This window comes from Sturnus vulgaris, chromosome 3, assembly GCF_052056855.1.
Source record: "Sturnus vulgaris isolate bStuVul1 chromosome 3, bStuVul1.hap1, whole genome shotgun sequence".
Lineage (NCBI taxonomy): Eukaryota > Metazoa > Chordata > Aves > Passeriformes > Sturnidae > Sturnus > Sturnus vulgaris.
The window spans coordinates 104,863,959-104,875,628 of record NC_142245.1 but is presented as its reverse complement, the minus strand read 5'-3'; the positions used below and the strand labels follow the sequence as shown (position 1 = coordinate 104,875,628).

The 11,670-nt window shown below is 37.6% G+C and overlaps 1 long non-coding RNA gene across 1 annotated transcript; it reads left to right on the top strand.

The window, feature by feature from the left end:
* The first annotated feature begins 692 nt into the window (after positions 1 to 692).
* On the top strand, positions 693 to 5,379 carry LOC148224517 (uncharacterized). The gene is made up of 3 exons (XR_015802919.1): positions 693 to 2,389; positions 2,777 to 2,869; positions 4,449 to 5,379. It is a non-coding gene; the product is annotated as an uncharacterized LOC148224517 (long non-coding RNA).
* Positions 5,380 to 11,670: the final 6,291 nt, after the last annotated feature.

Sequence of the window (11,670 nt, the reverse complement as noted above, 5' to 3'; positions counted from 1 at the left end):
TGATTCACTTCCAGTTTAAGTATGTTTTAAAGTCACTCTGTATTCTCAGGCTGCAAAGAGTTCTGATCTAGATACATTAAATAAAATATTGTTTGGTTTCTGCTGTTGTTCAGCCATAACAAAGAGCTCTAAAAAGCAGGAGACATTACATTGAAAAATATTGGTGATACTGATCCTCCAGTGATTCTAAAAAGTTTTCTTGTGTTTAAGTTTCCCATATCTTTGCACAGAAGATCATAACATGTATTCTGGCTTGTAAAACTCCTAGAACTCGAGACAGCTAGTGCCACTGATTTGATGATGTGTGAGACTCAAAACCTGACATTTTTCTAGGATAGCAAGATGGATAATTTAGGATTTTTGTTCTCAATTTCCACCACGTTATAAACACAAAAATGATTTGTTTAAACAGTATTGTTACAAAATACACTGCAAGTTCTTTCAAAGTGTATTTTCTTTGGAGGAGTTGTGTGAGACAATTGATTCTGTCAGAAATACCGCTTTAATTTGGAATTTAAAGCACCAAGAACTGTAAGGACTGTGTGTTCCAGCGAGAGGTGGAACTGAAGGGAGAGGCACAGGTCTGTGCTGCTACACAGAGTCCAACCACATTAATTCATGCAGGAAAATGCACTCACCTGTCCCTTCCTCACCTGGAGCACCAGAGAGGTGCTCTATTATTTCAATGAAAATGTAAGTGAAATCAGTAATTAGACCTACTCAAGAAATAGGAACTCCAAAAGAATAAAGATCCCAAATGAAGTCTATAATTCCAGGCTTTCATCTTGATACTGGAATTGTTTCTCTAATCTCACTTTTAAAAAGAATTGCAAGATTTTTTTGTTTTGAATTGACTACAAGTCTGGGCTAAAACATGTGAAGACACGCACAGATACTTCCAGATTGTTTCTTCTATTCGGAGCTTCAGAAGAAACACTTTTATGTTAGAACATAAAAGTCTTAGATAGATCTGATTCCTTCAATGCACCAGAAAACCAACACTTATCAAGGGAAAGAGATATAAAGCACACTGCGTTTTATTTTTTAGGAATCACAATTGTGAGATTCAATTTATGAATTATGTTTAGAATATGTATTTACATATTTAATATATAAAGTGCTAAAACAGACCCTATGTAGATTTGCTAGAAAATATTGGACAAATTTGAAGGAAAAAAAAAGAAGTATTTCCTTCTAAATTCTTTACATGATCTTTGTCTTTTGATGAAATATTTCCAGTTGTTTTCTCTTTCTTCATATAAGAAAAACAAATTTCGCTCATTTACACATTTATATTTTTACTGCCAAGATGAAATGAATGGTGATGAAAAGAAGAAAGAAGAAAGGTGAGAATGCAGGAAAATAAAAGTCTTAAAAAGCTGAAGGTGAATATTAACTCAAACTAACAAAAGTTATGGAAAAAGTGCTAACTACCCAACTCAGAAACATGTCCATCTACATTGCTGCAGTTCACACAAGTCAGAGCAGGGGGGTGGCATTAGTGACTCTGAAAGGTGCCTCCTCACAGATGTGGCCACAGGAAATATCTCCATGGTGTGCTGGACCTCTTCTGCTTCACCACAGTGATTACTGAGATTCCCCTAGGACTCAGGAGAAATGGCTCCAGCTGCTTCTTACTGACCCCCCCCAGAATCCTTCTCCTTTCCTTTTTCAGAGCTCAAAGGCAGAAGATTAATGGAATCCAATCTGATTTTTCTTGGTTTGATGAATGAAGGAAACTGGTTAGGCTGGCTGGTCCAGCTGCAGTATCATCACATGTAGCCCTAAATTCCATGCCCAGAGGTGCTATGTCCAGCACATATATTCCTTCCTAATGAAGCAGCCCAGCTGAAAATATTAATATCACTATTTTCAGTAACACTAAATGTGATCTTTATTCTCACTGCTTGGAGATTGTCTCACATCTTTCCAAGGCAGAGTAGTCAGAGTGATTCACTGAAAAATAAGGTTCTTTCTCTTCCAGTCTCTGAGGAAATGGCATAATTTTTTCCTATGCAGATAAGGAGGAAAGGTGTCAGTGTTCTATATGTTTGCAACCTCATTAAAAGCTTCATCTGAAACTGAATATAGTAAAATTTCCACAGCATACAGCTGCCACCTTCCTGGCGTCAGACAGAGCATGGGAACCTTGGATTAATGGTATGAATCCTCCAGTGACATCTAGTCAGATTCAGAGCTAGATTAGTCTTTGATTTTGATTTTTTAATCACTTTTCAGCTACATTAAAAATATTAAGCTGCAGTCCATCAACACACACTAGCTCACACCAGGGATCTAGGGCAAAGGTGCCGTCACAGACCAGAATGAGAGATTCAAAGCAAGTCTCAAAATTTTCCTCATGTAGTTTCACCAAGAAGTCTGTAATCCTGTGAGTATCCTTCTTTATTTCTAAATCCCATATCATCCCTGCTTCCCAATCTATGACCTCAATCAGACATTTATGGCTACAAAAGAGAAGTATCAGAGGCTTCATGAAATACAATGAGGACCTCTGTTTGGGATGGGTAATTTACAAACACTGCAAAAAAAAAAAGGATAAATTGAAACTGTAAATAGATAGACTCAGTGCAAAAGCATTGGAAACCACCATTATTTAATGCAAAAAGTCCAAAAAAGTGTAACACTGAGATAGGATTATAAAGTAATTTCCATATTTGACTGGCAGATATTTAACTATACAACGTTTTCATACCATCAAAGGGTAAAATTTCCATTACATCAGTAAGGAAATGTTGTAATGTCTATCCTGAAATAGAAAAAAGAGCATGACAGCCCTCCTGACAGCTGAAAAATAAGGATTTGGACAGGAACCATCACCCCACTAACCATGAGCTACTGAAGTTAAGAGGTAAGATGAATCGCTCTCCTTTTCTTCAGCTGTGAGAAGTGTACTTCCTTGGCAAACACAGAGACAAACCTTCAAAATTCACTTATCCCATTACCATGAGACAACATATGAGAACAAAAGGGAATGTGAGATACCAAGTGTTCTGCTTTCCATTTCTCTAAAATTCTATATAGTAAAGCTCATTTATTCATCTCGATTATGCAAATTTTGTCACAGGTGAAGGGTTTTGCCTGGTTTCAATAATACTGGTTGTCTTAATGAGGTATAATCTGAAGGTGTTTCAGACTTCACTTTTCCCACTATTCATTGGTCATTGTTCCATCCATTTATTCTCCTCTCCTCTCCTCTCCTCTCCTCTCCTCTCCTCTCCTCTCCTCTCCTCTCCTCTCCTCTCCTCTCCTCTCCTCTCCTCTCCTCTCCTCTCCTCTCCTCTCCTCTCCTCTCCTCTCCTCTCCTCTCCTCTCCTCTCCTCTCCTCTCCTCTCCTCTCCTCTCCTCTCCTCTCCTCCATAAAAAATAAAAAAATCAGCTCCATGCCTGTGGATAGTTGACAAATTAGCACATGTTTTTGTCCCCAGGAGAGAAAGGCATGTGTTTATCCTAATTTTTTTTTAGCTCCCTTCTGCTTAGAGTGCTTTGACCAAATCACACTCCTAAGTATCTGACCTCTTAGTTTCCTAACTTAGCTTTTGCTTTAAATGCATACTGTGTTTTGGATGGTTTTAAATGTTTGGAAATATAAATCAGTGTCTGATGAGTCTATGTGCAATCATGTCACATGAAGAGGAAAATACATCTTAGGAGCAGAATTGTTTTATGGATGGAGAAATGCACTGGAGATTAGAACCAAACTTGATTTGAATAAAATGAGAACTGACATTTCCTTTAATTTCAAACTTTTTTTTGTTTCTGATTTTCCATTTTTATAAGGGTTTTTCCTTTTTTGTTGTCCTTTGCATTTCCTGGTTTTGGTTTCAAAACAGAAATAGCAGATTAACAAGGGACAAAGCTGTTTTCAAGATTTCCAGTCTTAACTGAAGCCAAACCAATTTTCCATTTTGTGTGTTCTTGACAATGCTCGAATTTGACTTTCAATTTGATTAAGCATCTGAATAATTATTCATTAATATCCTGCTTACAGTAAACACTCTTCCTTCACCCTCAGGCTGAAATTAGCATCCTTGTTTCAGAAGCGGTCTAATCTCTGATTGGAGTTTTTACATAAAATTAAAGCTTATTTGTATGACTAAAGCAATAAAGAATTACTTTTTTTGTGATCAGAGATGATCAGCACAAGGTGAGGTGTTAATTCACCACCAGAGGGCATCCACATGGGAAGGAATATGATCCTAATGAAGTTGCAATAGAAGAATTAATAACAATTATTAAATGAGGTCAGCAGATGTCAAACAAAGTACGTTCACTAGTTCCTGCCAAATTCTACATGTGTAGAAAATTAAAACAATGCCTTAGGATTAAACAATCTTCAAACAAATTATCAATCCCATACTCAGGTTTTACTTAGGAAATAATCTCTGGAGGGCCAGAACCCAAAGTCCTTATGTTTTTAACCACTACAGCTTCAAGAAGGCTCCTATTGATATTCTCCGGAGAAAGAACTGACAGAATATTGACCAGCTACTTTATCACTCAACTCACAGACCTGTCTGCAACTACAAGATAAATGGACTTTTAATTTTTGGCCCCAGACAATGCATTATGAAGCTGCTAGGATGTTGACAGAACTCTTTGTAAAAAAAAGAAAAAACAGAATGGGGGAAAATTATTTTCAACATATCACACAACTGAAAGTAACAGCTTTTTACACTCTGTATTCCATGAACAATGTGTTTAAGAGACCAGGAAAGGAATGAAAGGGCAATGTGTTTGGGCCCAGAATGCCAGTTTTCCAAAAATAATTTTGAGAAAAGCATCAGTTACCTCATTATCATGAAATATGAAGACGTTTGAAAACTTCTGATTTCTAAGGAATTTCAGGAAGAAGCAGGCCCAGGATTGTTGGGTTTTCTACTTTTTGAAGAGTGTGTCTCAGTAGGATGATGAGACATCAAGAAACTGTGCTATATTTCTTACTAGATTCTGTCTACCACATAGCCTGCTCCCAGGCATATTAATATTTTTAGAACATTTGGCAAATAGTTTCATATTTGCATGATTGCATTCTAAGCACTAAGAAAGAATTCTTTAATCTCCCATTGATTGTCTACAGTCACCATTGCTGTCAATATTCTCAGTAAAGACATGCTAACATGTGATGTCTGGATTATTTGCCCTTTTTTATCCTACATAATCAGCAGATGATGAGCTGTTAAGCTGAAAGCAACACTCAGAACCACTCTATGTATATTGTTTATGAGCTGCTTATATTCTCTTTATTTTACAAATGAGTCCTAATCTTTGAGCTAGTTATGAAACTTCTTTTGGGAGTCAGTGCTTTCAAATCTGAATTGTCCTTTAAGGAAGGGGATTTAACTTCAGGGCAATGGTGTACCAGAGGAAGAAAGGAGTTATTGGCTTTTTTAAGAGTGCCAAATAACCCTCAGTTGTTAGACTAATGGTACATAACTTTGCAGAAGATTGCAAGCAAACTTGCAGTCAGAGATAAAGAATGAATAATTCTGTTCTGTATATGAAAAATTGTACATTGCTGCAGAAATTCTTACTAGCAGCCAAGTCTGATGATATGTCTTAGAAGAATTAGTTTAACTGATGTGGAATCTCTATAACCTCAAGGCTTCAATAATTGTTTAAAGATTTAAGTTTCACAGTTGGTTTCATAAGCCAGAATAGTCAGCTTCCAGGTTTGTGGCTGAGCTGTGAAAGTTAACAGAGCACTGTCAGAACTCACTCTGATATATTAAATTAAAGTCATGGGACTGGCAGTGAAGATTTTTAAGCAGGATGCAAAATTTTACCTGTCACAATTTAACTAGTGAGGAAACCTACAAGCTCTATAGGAAACATATTTCAAGTGAAACACAAATTTCTTCCTGTCTGAGTGTGTTGATACAGGCATAAATGGGCACAGATGCTAACTGTGATGAACCTGGGCAAATAAGTACACAGTAGAAACAATGCTTGAAGTAAACACAGGTTTTTACATTACAACATATAAGCTTGAAGAGCATAAAGCTTCAAGAGCATATGGCACCTATGAGCTAAGGAGCATATCTCTGTTTTTTAATTTGATAGCCTTGAAATGGCCTTTTTAAAATGAAATATGGCTTCACCCATTTAGGAAGATCCAGAAGGTTCTCTTGTCTCGGTAGCAGCTCTGAGATGTAATTAGCCATGAATAACCCAGAAGTTACTTTGTCAGTCTCTTGTTTGAGTGAGAAAGCAGGTTCACACTAATAATCATCTTTCCGTACCAGTAAATATAATACTGTCAATTAACTGAGCTGGTATCAGTTAAATTACTTTATTGCTACAAATTTTTTCTGACTGCAAAGGCTCAACGTTAAAGGCTAAACTGCCCTGAGCCTCAAAGGGTGGAATTCACTCCCCAGAGTAGAGGAAACTTTGTGGCAGCACAATTCAAATACTTCTTTCTTCCACCCAGATGGGCCAAACTTTAGGATTCAGTTTGTCATTAGTCAGCAGAGGGAACACACATGATTACCTTCAGCTCGGTATCTGTTTCAAACAGCTAAAGTTAGATGACAGAAACCTCAGTCTTGCCTTACAACACAAAGTTTTATCAGGTACAGTAAAAAAAATAGTTCCCTATTCTGATTATTCCTGGAGCCTAAAAAATAGGATGTGAAATCTGTTTTTTAATCTTAAGCAATTTATATTAAATAAATACATCAAGAAATAAATAAAATGCTCTGTACTGAGATTATTTAAAGTTAGTTTGTGTCTGAAATGAAATAAAACAAACATTGGATGTTTCTTACAATGGTGCTCGCATTCCATGCTAAGTTCTACAGGCCCTAAACCAGATGGTGATGCCTTTCATAGTCAGATATGCCACACATCAAGATGAGGAAAATGTTTTAATTTTCAACAGACAGAGCTGACGACAAAGAAATAAACTACTGTAACTGTTGCTCTATAGGTCTGATGTTTTGAGGAGGCACAAGAACTACCAGACTTAACAAAATTTCAAGTTGTTTCACTACTGGGATATTTCATCTGAGGTAATGAAGAACTGATTCAAAAGAGAAAAAATAATCAGGAAAAAAAAAGAAATAAAAACCTTCTCCTCAACCTTTTCACATTTTCAGAACCAAACTGCAACCAAATACTTTTGAAGTTCTGGTTCAAGTAGAGAGAGAGCTTTCGTTATGACAATAGTAATTGCCATCAAGGTCTGAAACTCTACCACCACAAAAATGATATTTCTGGACAGCACCTGAAAGGTAAGTGCCAGAAATCTCACACGAAATTCTGATTTTCAGGAGACTGCCAATTCAAACTGGAAATTTGATAGGTTCAGATGATTTCATAATAAACATTCAGAATTCTGGACAGTTATCTGAACACAACTTGCACTCTGAACCTTTTCATTCAACTTTCAGAATAGAAAATCACATTTATAGGCTGTAGATAATAACTTTATCTGGGGTGCTGTTATCACATGAGTATAGTAGAAGAATAATTAGAATAATTAGACAGCAACATCTGAGATTTATTTATCAGTACATTTTTTTTCCCACTTAAAGTCTCTGTATTTTGCAGAATGTCTGGATTTGGAAGACATTTTTATATTTGAAATGTGTTTACAGGAAGCAGGATATGAAGACAAAGGCTTTAGTGAGGTGTGAAAACACATTTGTTAACCATGCAGTCAAAAAGTACTTGGATTATTTTGCTCAGGGATATCACCTGAAGTATTACCTGAACATTTTATTTTAGTTTCAGATTTTCCCCAATACTACTTTCTTTTTCCTTTCAGTTGATGGAAATCTCTAAAATGAAGAGATCAGGCAGGTTTCTTCTGCATAAAATAACATCAGTTTTCTGGACACTCAGAGCCTATGTTAAACTACCAACCCCTATTATATCACAACTTCAGATTTGTTTAAACAAGTTTCCACCTGCACAACAACTCCTTTTACTGCCAGTGAAACACACTCTTCCCCAAGGAGCCCAGTATTATAAATCACCAAAGTTCATGTGCTGCTGCTGCCAGCATGAGAGGGGTCTGGCACGATGAATCTGAGGAGTAATGAGGGGCATGGAATGGCCCACACACATAAGGAAAGGAGAAACCAGAGCACAGCCTTAGAGTATAGAAAGCAGAATATCTAAAGGTTTTAAACACAGCATGTTGGATTCAGATAAGTGGCTTTTATCTATGAGCTGTGACCATGGCAAGAGCACCCAGTCTCCAAACAAAGAGCTTAGGATGCATGTGTTCATACACCTGTGCATTATGAAACAAGAATAAACTATAACATCAGACTGCTCTGGGTGCATTTCATCATAACAACAAGATACAATCTTTAAATGGCTGGACAAAAACTCCACTAAATTGGGTAGACAAGTTTACTGATTTTTTTTTTTCTCAATAGGGTCTCAGGAGCTAGTTTCAAGTACAAAAAAAAAAAAAAAAAAAAAAAAAAAAAAAAAAGCAGTTTCCAGCTGCAGTTCCCATTGGTAACAGTAAATTGCTTTCTGTTGCAAGAAACTGTAATGCCTGTAGTCTCCATTTCCCCCTGCCTCCTTCACTGTTCTGAAGGAAACTGGTGGTCTTACAGTATCCTGGGGGTGGTCTGCAGACCTCCTCTTAGCTGCAGTTGCTCTGGTTCCTGTCTATGCTCCAATCCATTCATACCCAGTTCAATGCCACCCACATTGAACAGTTGCATGTGAATATCAGAAAATCCTCTGAAAGATGCCAGCTCTATCTTCCTTTGATGTGCCATATTAGGTCCTAATGGGCCAATTTCTTCCCTTGCATACATGCAGCTCCTGCTGGCTTCAACGGAGGCTGCAGATTCACTACACACAGTGTTATGCTAAGCTGAGACTAACCACAGTTTCTGAATAGAGCTCCCTTCAGTACAGGAACTCATGTTCTTCAGTGCTGCAGCTATACCCATTTCTGGAATCTTTGTGCCCAGAAGACATCCATATCCATGTGTAAACATATTTTCATGGGTACTATTGCAAAAGACTAATTGAGTCAAATACTTCCCACTGCCTGGGGATTTTTCTGTACTGTGTTTACAAATTACACATGTAGGCACAAGCCTTTTCTAAATAAACTAGCCTGGACACCTACCAGAAATATTGCTAGAAATGTAGGAAGGGATTCAAGATGCAACACTCACAAGAAGATTGGGTAAAGATTCATTGAATTTATCCTTACTGTGTTCTCCACTGGTATAGTTGCACTCTTAGGAGTACCTAACGAGATAGTTTCAAGATAAATCAGCTTCAGCAAGTGGTGTGAATTGCAGACATAGTACAGACCTCAGCAGAGCCATCCCTCAAACAGTGACTGTTAAGCTTATGAAGTTATTTTCAGGATTAAATCTTAATTATACTATAGCTGTTCGACTCCTCCATGCACCATATGTGTAGATGGCAAAGCCAGGTTAGCAGAACATGACATCCACATGCCTGTGGATTTTTTGTTCATTTTTTAATAACTGACATATATTTTATGGTAGGATTACAGTGATGAGCTGGGTGCAGTTCTGAAAGCAATCAGAAGCAGTTCTTTGCATATACTTTAGAAAAAAAGCACCATATGTTGAAGCCAAGGCAGTTTATAAAGTACACAGGGTAGCAGGAATACTTCAGAACAATCCTTTCTATAACTTCTCAAGCTTTTTGAAAAACATATGAATATCCAACTGTCAATACTGACCTGAAATTTTTTCATGTTGTGTGCAAGCATGCACACAACTTTTTGCCAAGTATATTGGCACAGGATTATCCCAACAGCAAAGGCTATATTGAATTTTATATAGCAGACACTTACAGAATTTGTACCCACATCACTCATTCTGTAACAGCCTGCAATTAATTTGTTGCAGAAGGATAACAGATTATTCATCCATGAGCGGTAAATTTAATACAGGCTGGAAAATCTAGTGGAAAAATTAGGATTGGGCTATTCTCAGCTAGTTCAGACAGTGGTATTTTGATAAGATAAAGCAAGGCAAGACAAACTGAGACAATATAAAGCAAGAATGGGCAAGGTGCAAAGCTAGGCAGAGTCTGGTGGTTTGCAAAATCCCTTATCACATTCTTGGTAGGGAGAGGTTGTTGTACTACCATCACTGAATTTCTCTGTTTGTATTGCTGTATTCAAATTATCGGCTCAGATAGCCTCTGCTCAGATGAAAGAGGGGCAGTAGTAGTCCAGTGCAGGCTAAATGGGGGGATTAATTGCTCTGTAGCTCCTTGCTCTTTCCTTCCGTGTCTTTTTTTTCCTGTCTGACCTCATGACTTCTCCCTTTTGCAAGGTCACGTAATTCTGCAGAGCTTGTGAAGTGTGCAGTTTTCTCGGCACGCTGATTGCCTTGGCATTTGTCCCTGAGAGTCATAAGGCCTAAAGCTGTGACAGTCCAACAGACATTTTACTCTGCCATGTTTTCTGGCAACAGGGTGGGAGAGGAACTCTGCCAAAACCATCAGTGAAATGAACTGACTTAACAGAGCTGGTTATTTAGATTTCATTGAATTTAGGGACGGAAGAGACAAGTAAAAACTGTTTCATCTGTTTGTCCCAAAACTTTAAATATCTGCAACCCTAATCCAAGAATCTATTTGCCTAAGAATTGCTCCATACAATATTTAAATCCCAACTCCATTGTCTAACTTCAAGCAGGTACTGAGGAGCTGAAAACAGGACAGAGCAGGGGGGCAAATGGAAGGTGATAGTGGGTCCCTAAAACCCTTAACTGCTCTCCTAATGCAGCCAAACGTGAGCTATTCACAATAAGAGTGCTTTGTGGGCTCAGGTTCAAGCTGGTGCTCAGCTTCCCACCAGGTCTACTATTGAAACAGTTCCCAGACTGTGCTAAAGCCTGGACTTTGCTGTCTCAGGTACAGGACTCTGCACTTCTCTGTTGTACTTCAGGAGTTTTCTGTTGGCCCTGTCCTCAAGTTTACCCGGTTTCCTCTGAACTGTATCTCAGCAACTCAGCTTTTCACTGACTTCCCCTCATTTATTATAATCCTCAAATTCCCTGAAGGTATGTTCTGCCTCATTATCTTATTATGGAGTAGCAAACATTGCAGCAATGTTCATGGCACAAAAGGTAAGGGATGAACAGAGGACTCCAGATTCTGAGATTCCCACGCCAGGAAGACACATTCCACAATGTTCAGCCAGATCTTCTTCCCTCTTTGCACACAGGCTGTGAGCCATCTCCTGTCTTTTCTTACAGATAGGCCAGTATGAGTAAGTCATTCCAATATTTAATCATTCTCACTGCTAGGAAATTCTAACTCATTTAAGTTTTTCTAAGGATTTTTTTCTGCCCTTTTGCAACTGTTTCAGATTTCAGTCTGAAGCCTTAATACAGTATTACATGAATTGATATGGGAAAGCAACCTCAGATATAGACTATTAAGACTTTTTTCCACACATTTTTGAAATTGATATTTAAATCTTTTTTTATTTGTTTGAAGAGGGGAAATAAATTTTTGAAAAGGTTGCATGTCTTTTCTCACTTTATTTGCAATTTTTGAAATTTTACATTTAAGAAAAATTTAGATCCATTCCACTGTATGACATTTAGACTTTACCTAGACAGCAAGAAATTGTTTTCCAAGTGTATTTTACAGATCTCTGTGATTTTCGAATGGTGATAATTG